We start from the raw sequence: 12,905 nt of genomic DNA, 5'->3' as shown, positions 1-12,905 counted from the left end.
TTGTCATTTGAATAAACACAAAGATAGAGTGATATTATAGAACAAAATCCTTAACTACTTTTGGAAAATGAGTAAGAGGTTTTAAAGAAATGCCATTTAAACAGATACTTTAAAAATAAAGAAAGATTCACCGAATGACAGGGATCAAGGAGGAACTATGAATAAGTAAAATTAACCTAGAGAGGAACTTAAGGAAGAAACGTAGATCAGAATGTGCAGAGCTTTGAAACAGTCATTTTAAGAATGTTCTTACCTTATCTGAAGGGTACTGGGAAGATACCGAAAAGTTTCAGCAGAAGGGTAACTTGACCTCAATTGTATTTTTAAAGAAATCATTCTAGTTTCTGTTTGTGGAGCAAGAAAAAAGAAAGATTGTTTGGGAAAGAACAGGAAGTGGGGGAAAATCATGAGTAGAATTCTACAGGCAGGTTTTGCAAATATATGTCTAGAGCTAGAAGAAATATCTGGTACAGATATAAATTTGGGTCCCTTCAGTCTATCATTATTAAAGGAAAGAATGGGAGTAGGTGAGATTGCATTGAGTGTATATTGCAAGAAGAGTGGGGAAAAGTGTGGGGAAAACACTTTAAAAATAAGTAGAAAAGTAAGACCTGGTAACGAACAATCTAGAAGCAAGAATTATAGAGGTGTGAGGAACATCCTCAGAATGAGGTTGCATTGTATGATGGGTGCTGTGATCACAGCCCTCTTTAAGGGTGGCCTCAACTGCCTGCAACCAATGACTGATCAACAGACGGATATGAAGGCACAGTCTACCCGTTCCAACTAGAACTTGGCCTTTATGCAACTCTGAAGTGTTATTTTACCAGTGTCCCCATAGGCTGAAGCTGCATCCAGCCCACTTTCTCTCCTTGTCCTACCATGCTTCTCTCTACTTTCCTAGATATTGCTCCCAAGAGAATTCCATAAAAGACATCCTTCTTGTTAGTATCCATCTGACATTCTCCTTCCCTGGGAACACAACTGGTAGCACATGGAAAACTGCGTGTGTGTGTGTGTGTATGTGTGTGTATGTATGTGTGTGTGTGTGTGTATGTGTGTGTTTAAAGAGTGTGCTAGATTGTGTCTAGTAATCCTGCACAGTCAATAAATAATGTCTGCAATAGGAACAAAGTAGTGATTAGCCCTTTTGTTTCAGTAGTGAATGCAGCTAAATTGGTCAAGTCATGCCAGCAGCAATGGAATTGGACCGTGTAGAGGAATAAGAGAGGGAGACTGAGGATGGGTAATGTTGACAATCTTACTGAAGAGCTTAGGAGGAAACACAAAATCAGGACAGTGGTAGCACATGTAAAATTTGTTTCAGGTGGAAGAAATGACATTGACTTTGGAATGTTCCTCCACGGGTGGGGGAGGGGCCATAGGAAAGACTGGCGTTAGGTTGACTAGAGGAGGATGCAGCACAGTTTCCTGTCTTGGCTTTTGTTTGTTTCAGGGAAGAGACAAAGATTAAGGACAGCAGAGGGAAATACAGAGTTGTGTTTGTGGTAAAAGATTAAAATAGTCATTCTGAAGGGTGATGGGTTGAATTGAGAAAATAAACGTGGTCTCTTTTTTTTAGGCAGCATCAGGAGTTCAGTTGAGAGTAACGACAATGAATTTATATGGCACAAATGTAGGCAATCACATATTCTACTTGTTTTCTTGTTTAATATAAATGGCCATGCATTTTGGATTGGTTGGTAAATGGTGTTTGTGATGAAAACATCTGTTTCCCTTTTTTTTACTCTCAAGAAAAGAAAAACATTTAAAGAATATTTAAATTATCTTGCATTTGAAAAGAACACATGAATAAGCTTACATAAACATTTTCTCTGTTGGGGAATACTTCCTAATGAATCACATCCTTTGTCTATAGGGTAAAAGGAAAGAACATTATCTGACTAATAAGGAAGAAGGAGCACTTTGTGAATCTATAACAATAAGCATAGATATTTGTCAGTCTAAACTTACCTTGTTGAGCCTCTATAATTAGAATATGACTGATGAAGAGAATAAATATTTGTATATAATGTAATGAAAGGCCTTGTAAAGTTTATTTGCATAGGAGATGTAGGTGGAAGCCAGGCTCAAATTAATCAGTATTATCTGCAGAAATGATTGCATTCCACTTCGGAGAATAAACGACAGGACATCCTGTGGTTCCTTTGAATTCTGGACATTACATGAAAGGGGACATATTATTGTTCTCTTAAATAATATCCGACTTGTAATTAAAAATGAATGTAGGGTTTAATGACTTCTTTTGTCTTCTTTTTTGTGCAGAGAAAACTTCTAAAGCTCATTTTTAACATTTGCTATTCAATTTATAGATTTATAAGCCTAGTTCTTCTCTAGGTCTCTTTCATTACTGAGATTATTTTATTTTTAAAATGGGAAATTGCAGCAATTATTTTAAGGGCTTATGAATTTTTTTAATCTTGGTTACAAATGTAAAACATTTTCAAATATTTTTAAATTTATTTATAAACCTTTATAACTTATTTTTTGAGTGCTTCAAATTTAGGACAGTAAATTTTTTCTGCATATCTAAATAACTTTTATAAATCTAATTAATAAAAATAGTGACCCTAAAATGCATCTAGTTGTTCCAAAATAATATATAAATACTAAAATATCAATTTAAAATACCATGTCAAAATCAAGCGAATAATTACATATTTTAAGTTTGAAATTATGAAACCATCATTCCAATTCACTAAGAATTCCAAATGTAATATATTTTATTTCACTTAAGTTCTTTAGTGTCTGCATCTACAAACAAAATTTCCCCGATAATTTTATTTTTGTAAGAACAATCAATAAGGTGAATCCAAACGCTTTGCCAAATGTTCCAATATTGTTTATATTAGTAAGAAATTTAAAATCAAATATCTGTTTCAAGTACTCAACTGCACATTAGATATTGTACCTTTAAAACTCACTCTCTGCTGGGCATGGGGGCTCATGCCTGTAATCCCAGCACTTTGGGAGGCCAAGGAGGGCAGATCACCTGAGGTCAGGAGTTCAAGCCCAGCCTGGCCAACATGGAGAAACCTTGTCTCTACTAACAATACAAAAATTAGCCCGGCGTGGTGGGGTGCATCTGTAGTGCCAGTTACTCAGGAGGCTGAGGCAGGAGAATTGCTTGAACTGGGAGGGGGAGGTTGCAGTGAGCTGAGATCCCACCACTGCCCTCCAGCCTGGGCGACAGAGTGAGACTCTCTCTCAAAAAACAAAACGAAGCTTTCTCTCATAAGCGAAGTTCTCTTAAACATTACACGTATGTAGATTTCCAACACAGATTGGATCCTTTCCAATGCCAAACTATCTTTACTAGGATTTCAGATTTTTAAAGTATTTCTATGCTTAATTGGAAACCCTGCCGAGGCTAAGGAGACGTGTACACATCATGAAAGCAACGACTATCTGGTAACTGAAGATACTCACAATACCAAACACTTAATTCTAAATCTTATGCTGTGGGAGATCATGTCATCCTGCGCGACTATGATTTATTATGACCGGAAATCTTTGCCAGGATTTTGACAGATATTTTTAGATTCTGTTTTTTTTTTCTGAGCTACTAATAAAAACTTATGTAGAGCTTTTATGTTGGTGACCCTCAGACCTCAAGGAGGAAGTTATACCACCCATTCCCTGGAGTTCCTTGGAACAGATTTTCTAATTCTCCTGTCTAATCACAGAACTCTGCCCTCCCACCTACATTGGTCATTTGTCTGTATGTCGAATGCATTATTTTAGCTCTTAAGAAACATATGTGTATTTTCCAACTAAACCGTAAAACTTCGTGGGAATACCAATGAATGCCTTTTCCATCTAACTTTAAAGAACTTTGAACTTCATAGAATTTTCTATTTTTTCATGTTCTTAATACCACAAAACACAGGTATTAATATCATACGTTATATGGCATTTGCATATCTCTTATAGCTTTATCTGACATGGGTTTGAAAATTATAAGGTCATTCTATTGGCATTTATTTAATTATTGCTTATGACATTTTATGTTGATTGAGCCCTACTTTTTTGGCTTTTGGAAATAAAGACTGCTGTGATTTTGTCTGTAATGGCGCAAACACGTTGTCATTCATTGACATATGAATGTACTTCAAGTTTAAAAGATGTCCTGTTTCTCTTGATCATCAGAAATCTCAGAGCTGACAGCACCAGGCATGTGTGTTTGTGTGTGTGTGACAGAGAGTGAGAGAAGGAGAGAGAGAGAGAGAGATTAAAAAAACACCCCAGAACATAGTAAAGTGACAGAAACAAATTAAAGATGAATTAAATTTCATCCAAACTTTAAATATGGTCATTTTGCATCTTTGAGAAAGTTGGGTAGCTTATTCTAGGACGATCATATTGGAGAAAGGATGGAATACCTGATTAGTATATTAACATAATTTTGAAGACATGAAATGAATAAAGTACTTGTTTCTAATGCATGACATGCAGGTGTATGTAAGAACTTTGTTAATAGTTGTCTTTTTGAAACAGTAATAGGTGTTTCCAGGTGTGCACAGGTATGTGCGAATATCAGAGATTAAAATAGAAACGGAACCAAAAAGCTGTGCCATCATTGAAAATATATTTGTTTAAAGACTACGTGACACTTAGGAGGCATTTTAATGCAGTATTTTATGTATGCAATTATTTACATATGTTTAAGTGTTTTTTATTTGACTTCCATAAAGTTTAGATTTGTTGCAATCTTATTTTTACCCTTGAGGGAAGAGAGAGACCCTCTCATATTGTTTTATATTGTTTTATACTCAGTACTTGTTTTAAGAAAAAAACTAGGAAGTGAAATCAAAGACAGGCAGCTCAGCGCCAGACCCAAAACCAGGCCTGGGCCTGCCTGGCCTAAACCTAGTAGCTAAAAATCAACTCATGACTTAGAACCCGATGTTACCCATAGATTTCAGGCATTGTATGGAAGAACATTGTGAAACTCTCTGCCCTGTTCCGTTTCACTCTGACCACCGGTGCATGCAGCCCCTGCCACGTACCCCTTGCTTGCTCAAATCAATCACGACCCTTTCTTGTGAAATCCTTAGTGTTGTGAGCCCTTAAAAGGGACAGAAATTGTGCACTTGGGGAGCTCGGGTTTTGAGGCAGTAGCTTGCTGATGCTCCCCGCTGAATAAAGCCCTTCCTTCTACAACTCGGCGTCTGAGGGGTTTTGTCTGCGGCTCATCCTGCTACACCCTTAGTAGTATCTGAATCTTGGAAAGGAAGGGGAGGGAATATCCAAATATCTTAAACGGGGTTCTTGGACTTCTAATAAACAGTTAAAATCTTACACACAAGGTATTTAAAGCATACAGATGATTCTACATTTGTTCTAACAGATCATAGTGCCATGAATATTTGTCCATTAACGAACATCCCTTACGTGTAAGAACATTTTGCCACTGTGCTTTTAGTTATCCCCTTTTCACCTACTGTCCCCTGGAATAGTCTCTCCCTTTCGTTTCTCAGGGGTCTTCTTGAGCCTGAAGCTTTTATTGGGCCTCACTTTTTGCTGCTTTCTTCCTTCGCCAGTTCTGGGCCTTTTTGCTGCGTCCACTACGGGTTGAAAAAAGGAGAAAGCGCAACCCCAAGCTACTGACCTATGAGTAACAAGGTCACCGAATTCCCCTTAGTCCTGCTGGGGTCTGATCCTCTACTCTGTGAAGACCACGGCTGGGGAAGACCTAACCTTCACTCCAGCTCGCTTGGATTTGTCAGTCTTTGATGATGGAAGCCTGAAATGCAGACCTTATACCCTAACCAATTCTTCCTCGGCCAAAAAAAAAAAAAAAAACACAAAACCAAACCAAACCAAACAAAAAAACACGGCCACCTCTTTATGACCAACCATAGTTTTGGTTTAACCCTTCAAGACGCACTTATCTACTTAATCCACAATTATATTGTAGTATCACGCTAAGCATGGAGTTATTATCAAGGATCAAATGGCCTCTGGCCTTTTGGAATCCACATGATCTTGGAACTCTGTGAAGATTGTCTTCGGATCACTTTGCCCTGCTGTGGTTCACCTCACCCCGTGCATTTTGACTTTTCTATCTCCTTCCCTATTGTTGTGTAAATTTACATCATGATGTTGAGTGGTGTGTTTTACACCCCAATGTCCCATAAACAAATACTTTTAATACCCTTTTGTTGGTCTAATTTGTAAGTGACCATTTTATACGCCACAGTAAGTACCTGTAAAGTTGGAGACAAAGAAAAGAGAATTGTGTTGTTCTTGTGCTAAGAAAGGGCAGCATTAAACTCCTCTGTAACCTCTTTTCTGTATTTCCGTTTTAACAAGTGTAGAGTTATCACAAAGTGGGTGAATGTAAGCATTCTTCCCTCAAACATCTGTGTTCTTCAGCCTGTCCCACTTCACCCTTTCCAAAGAAGGGCAGGTTTTTAAATAGAAGAGAAGCAATGTTGAATAAAGAGTATATCATGACGCTCCATAATTCATATAACCTCCAGACAAGTTCTCAAGTTTATTGGTCAGAAAACACATGGTGACATTCACTACTTTTTTGTTATTATTGTAAAGATTTCTGTGAGAGTGTGGGGCTCAGTCAAACTTTGTAGGGAGAAATAAGCCACAGTCACAGAGATTCATTCATTCATTCATTCATTCAACACGTAGCTTTGTTTCTATTATGCCCCACTGTCCTAGGCTCTGGGGATTAGACAGTGACCAAAACTGACAGGTATTTAGCCTCATGGAGCTTAAAGCATATTGAAGGGAACAGACAAAACTCACATAGGAATGTGCGATGTGCATAAATAAAATACTTTCGGTAAGTGCCATGACTAAATTACACCGAGGGCTGACATACAGTTGCATGTTGCGTAAGAGAGACTTGCGTTAGGTAAGGTGTCTAGGTTAGCTGTCTCTGAGGAAATTGCATTTCAGCTGGGACCTTAAAAGATTACAGTGAGGTCAGAGAGTGTCCTAGGCAGAGATAAATAGAATGCGTAAAGGACTTTACGTTGAAAAATTCCTAAGCTGTTTGAAAAACTGATAGGGGCCAAGTTGCAGGTGAAATGGATGACAGCAAGTCAAGCTATTACCATTTTATTACAAACCACACATAGGGTCTTTAAATGTTCCAGAATTTTGATTTTTTTTATTACCTGGGAGAGAATGTAATTTTATTTTCATCAAATCTTGTTCTTATAAACTCCTTTTACATTTTGCTTTCATCTGAGTAAGCTGACCATATAGTGCCCTCGTGTGGCGTAGTGCTGTATTACACGATTAATACTGTAGACTCTTTGAGGCATGATTTTAGCAAAATTCTTTTACACCTTTTTCAGTTAATCTAAGTCACTTCTAGCTGCTCTCACTCAGACTCAAACATAGAATCTTATTTATTTGTATTGTTGTGTTTTACTACTTTCTCACATTCCACTGTGGAATGGACACGCGCTGGGAGCACAGAATCCAGTGACCTCAGGATCCAGGCAGACTGAGAACAAAAATGAGGGAGGCCAGACCAGACCTGAAACAAAGACTCTGAGAGATTTGGAGACGCAGGTTATAGGAAAGACTTTCAATTTTATGTATTTACTTTATAAATAAGTAATGCCAAAATAAATAGCCTTGGGGACCATTGTATTTTTCAGTCTCTGTCCCTAGCTTTTTACTTTTAGCAAATGTACATGGTTAATTTCTCAGTCAACACCACAAATGCTTTGTATCCTTTTGTGCATTTTGACTATTTTAGAACTGATTATTTTGTGCATCAAGTTGTCTATTTCTGTTTCCAAGTTCAGCATTTTGCCACACGTTTATTTTGGAAAGTATTTCAGGAATCTTTGTTGCTCAAAACCAAGCACTGTAGCTGGAGCTGGTTTCTTTCCTCCTCTCCCTTCCTCTCTCTTCCTTCTTCCTTCCTAAGGCTTGAGCCATTTTTCACTAGAAGAGTTTTATTTTTAATTTTATTTTTATTTATTTTTTTGACAAATGACTGCCAGTATGCTTTATGGAATGCAGCTGTTGAACTTTATTTCCTGCTTTTCTTTGCATTAAAGTAGTCCCAAAATTGTTTTCTGAGGAACTCTTCACTTTGACTGCCAGCACTGCTTGTGTACCTTTCAAGTCAGAAATTGAGCGGTCTGTTCAGGCCCATCTTTATCCAGCTCCTGCTTTTCACATGAGGATGTTTGTACTACATGCAATTTTGTTGACTTTTGGAGTGTAAAGCTTTGTTTGTAAATGAAAACATAGAATTACAGCTTTCCCGCTACTTGTCTGGGACTATAATCACGAATTCACTGCAGCTGGATACTTTTCAGACACGTGGATAAGATAAATAATATTTATGAAAGATGGCCTGGAGGAAACGAAGCCATCCATTCTGCCATGTTATCTAAAATCTGTTTCAAGATGAAGTGAGACCACCAAAAATGCCTAACTGGCTGGGCGCGGTGGCTCACGCCTGTAATCCCAGCACTTTGGGAGGCTGAGGTGGGCGGATCATGAGGTGAGGAGATCGAGACCATCCTGGCTAACACGGTGAAACCCCGTCTCTACTAAAAACACAAAAAGTTAGCCAGGCGTGGTGGCAGCGCCTGTAGTCCCAGCTACTTGGGAGGCTGAGGCGGGAGAATGGTGTGAACCCGGGAGGCGGAGCTTGCAGTGAGCCGAGATTGCACCACTGCACTCCAGCCTGGGCGACAGAGTGAGACTCTGTCTCAAAAAAAAAAAAAAAAAAGAAAAGAAAAAAAAGCCTAACTGGACCACATCGTACTGGGCCCAACACAGTCGCTTCTTACTGAACTGCTTTAGCCATCATAAAACCTTCTCTTCATGAGGGGCCGTAGGAAATATTTTCTCTTATTTCATATTGGTGTTCTCCCAAATAACTAGAATATATCATGCACGGTCTTGTTACTGGTTATATTTTCTCCTTTCTGCATGTTAATTAGAAAACTCAAAGTCAAATTTGTGCTCTGCCCTGACTCAGTGCATGATTCGCCAGTGTCCATTTGTTCACTGACCACATTTCTGACACCATCTTGCTCCCCTATTTTTTGTATTTTCTAAAGGTTCTTTCTAAAGAGTTTAAGTATTTTATATTGCTATATTGTATGCATTTGCAAGAAACTTAAATGCATTTGGAACAGAAGTGATAGATAAGTAACAACCATGTGATCGCTATCGATTCTGTACCTAATTATAAGTACATAATTCCTGGCTTAACCGTCTGTAACCTAAATAAGTAAGAATTAATACACCCTATAATTCCTCGATAGCTGAAACCTCCCCCCAGATTAATTTTATAAGCCATGCTAATCCTATTTCTCAGTGCACAGAGGTTGAACTTGTGGACTAATAGTGCATTAATATTGCTCATGAAAAATATAGCTAAATAGGGAGAAAGGAGATGAAAAGAACCAAAAATATTCTTTTAAGGATAATATTTGATCCTCTGCATCCATTCATTAAAGCTAATATTCATTCTCCATTTCTCTCTGTCCATCTGGTTCTATGAAAAGACCTAGCCTGCTCTCAACATGTGTGTGACATTAATAGATGTTAGTGATACAGAGATTGCCGTCCGTGCAGATTGACAGCACTATGTGGAGGTGAGAAGGAGTCTTGTTTACCACTTAGGATCTGGATCTCTGGTCTGCTTTGTCATGCAACACAATCCTTCTGGGATTTGTAAGTGACGACAAGCCTCAGCGATAATTATATTAAAATGCTTTTAACTTAGTGTGAACATAATTTAATAAGATGTAGATGTTCAAAAGGCTAGCCTTGAATTCAGTCTTGAGACCAGAGACAATATGCCTGTGTGCATGGTGTATGTCTGGAAAGCATGTACATTCTTTGACCCCAGTTAATTTCTACGAAGAAGTGTGTTAGTCTCTGATCTAATAATCTCATCTGCAGATTACTACATTTTTATTACGATAAAGAACACCTGGGCTTTTAAAATATAGTAAGGTTATCTTACCTGGAATATTAAATATTATTGAAGTTACAACTTTGGAGAAATTATATTTTTAATGAATATGGTTATATTATACCTGTTCGTTATTAGAGTAGCCCTCAAAGTTGGTGATTTATCAATGCGTTGCTGCTGAATAACAATAGCTTTATTGAATGTCTGCTTCATACTGAGCGTTGTATAAGAGGCTTTTCATATATTATCTCATTTAGTCATCATAAAACATTTTATGGAATGCATTGTCAACATTTTGTGAATGAAAAGTGGAGTAAATTGTTTGCATTCCCATAGGTGGGCAGGTTTTTTATGCTAAAAAAAAAAAAGAGAATGGTTGCATTCACATCTCTTAACCTATATGCACACTTCCTTTGCACAGTGGGGTTTGGCAAAGCTCTATCTTCTGCTAGTGTTAGGGCAATTCTGATTGAAATCATACCATTTTAGATAAAATTAAAATTAAACTTGTATTTGTATAACTTGAAAATTTTGAATTTTTCCTGCACTGACAGGGAGGCACACTTCATGATTGGCACTCAGGTTTATGTTTTAGAGTAGCAAACAGACAGTGATACGCCAGAAAAATGAGTTTGTACATAAACTGCAAATATTTTTACTTAATATAGTAAGCAGTAAATAATTAGTCAATGTTTTTGATCATATGAATGACAATTTGAACGTGGGAATATTGCAGCCCTTATGCACTGCAGATGAGATTATGGATTGTCACACTGGTTGAAAAGACAATATGAAATTATACAATATGTTTTAAGATGCTCACAACCCCTAAAAAGCTAGCAAGGAATCTCAGACACATGTGCATAAGGACACACAAGAGCATCCATGGCAGCTCTGTCTACGGTAACGGGGCACTGAAAATTAGCAGGAGAGCAAGTTAACAAATCATAGCATGTTTACAAATGGAATACTACACAGCAGTGTGAATGAGGGACCAGAACTGTAAATGTTAACAAGATTAATCTCAGGAACACAATGTTGAATGAAAATAGCACACCACAGAAAGATACATATTTCTTGAGTATACTTGAATAAAGTTCAAAGCACGCAACACTAAACAACATATTAGAGGCACATATGAAGGTACAACTATTAATAAAGATAAAGAGGAATTAAAAACCACACAAGATACAGGATAATGGTAATCTCTCTGGGGGAGAGAGTTGTCAGGATGAGGGACCCTCAGGGACCCTAAGGGTTTCGGCAACGTCTTTTATTTATTTTTTTCGAGACGGAGTCTCTCTGTCACCCAGGCTGGAGTGCAGTGGCGCGATCTCGGCTCACTGCAAGCTCTGCCTCCCGGGTTCCCGCCATTCTCCTGCCTCAGCCTCTCCGAGTAGCTGGGACTACAGGCGCCGCCACCACGCCCGGCTAATTTTTTGTATTTTTAGTAGAGACGGGGTTTCACTGTCTTAGCCAGGATGGTCTCGATCTCCTGACCCCGTGATCCGCCCGCCTCGGCCTCCCAAAGTGCTGGGATTACAAGCGTGAGCCACCGTGCCCAGCCTCAGCAACTTCTTATTTTGAGCTGGGTAGCTAGGCGGTGGGTGTAAGGAACCCCCTTTTCCATTTAATCTCAGTGTCTCACATTTATCACAAGCATTTTTTGTTTTTGCTTTTGTTTTTTTGAGACAGGGTTTTGCTGTGCTGCCCAGGTTGGAGGGCAATGATGTGACCACAGCTCACTGCTACAGCCACGACCTCTTGGGCTCAAGCAGTCCTGTCACCTCAGCCTCTGGAGTAGCTGAGACCACAGGCGCATGCCACCACCCCTGGCTAATTTAAGTGTATATATATATATTTTGTGTGTGTAGAGACAGAGTTTTCCATATTGCCCAGGCTGATCTCAAACTCCTGGACTCAAGTGATCCATCTCCCTCAGTCTCCCAAAGTGCTGGGATTACAGGCGAGAGCCACAGAGCCTGGCCACAAGCGTTCCTTTAGTGTCTATGTATTCAATATTCCAACAAGGACAAACAATGAGAAAATATTTAGACCTTAAATATTTTCTAAGTAAACTTATTTATATCGCACTCTTTAGAGAAGCACCTCCTCTTACTTTATTATTTACACATATTCTTCTCTGAATTTAATTCATAAAAGTTATTGTCCACTGTCCTCTAATTTGTGCCACTTTTTCATCAAATGAGGAAGATATGTGTGTGTCCTCGTACCCTGGGTGGCATGTTGCAAATTTTTCACTCCTGGTAGTGCATAGTCCCTCTCTGGAAATCAGGTCAATTGGTAGAGTCCTCTGTATTTCTGCCTCCTGCCCCAGTGTATTAAAAATGATAAAAAGATAGGCCTCTTCTTCTTCGTGCTGTAATACAACCCAAGCATAGCAAAGCTTTGATTAAATGAGTACAGAATAGTTGGTAGCTGATGCTTGCTATTCCCCAGTGTGATGGTTAATAACGAGTGTCAACTTGATTGGGTTGAAAGATGCAAATAACTGTTCCTGGGTGTGTCTTTGAGGGTATTGCCAAAGGACATTAGCATTTGAGTCAGTGGACTGAGAGACACAGACCCACCCTCAATCTGGGTGGGCGCTGTCTAAGCAGCTGCCATTGTGGCTAAGATAAAAGCAGGCAGGAGAACGCAGAAGGACCAGACTGGCTAAGTCCTCTGGTCTCCATCTTTCTCCCGTGCTGGGTGCTTTCTGCCCTCGAACATCGGACTCTGAGTTCTTCAGCTTTCAGACTCTTGGATTACACCAGTGATTTGCCAGGGGCTCTCGCGTCTTCGGCCACACACTGAAGGGGACACTGCTGGCTTCCCTACTTTTGCAGTTTGGGACTCAGACTGGCTTCCTGGGTCCTCAGCTTGCAGATGGCGTATTGGGGGCTTCACCTTAAGATCATGTGAGTCAATTCTCCTAATAAACTCCCTTTCATGCATACAT

This window comes from Symphalangus syndactylus, chromosome 1 (genome assembly GCF_028878055.3).
Source record: "Symphalangus syndactylus isolate Jambi chromosome 1, NHGRI_mSymSyn1-v2.1_pri, whole genome shotgun sequence".
Taxonomy (NCBI): Eukaryota; Metazoa; Chordata; class Mammalia; order Primates; family Hylobatidae; genus Symphalangus; species Symphalangus syndactylus.
Note: the sequence above shows the minus strand (reverse complement) of the source record.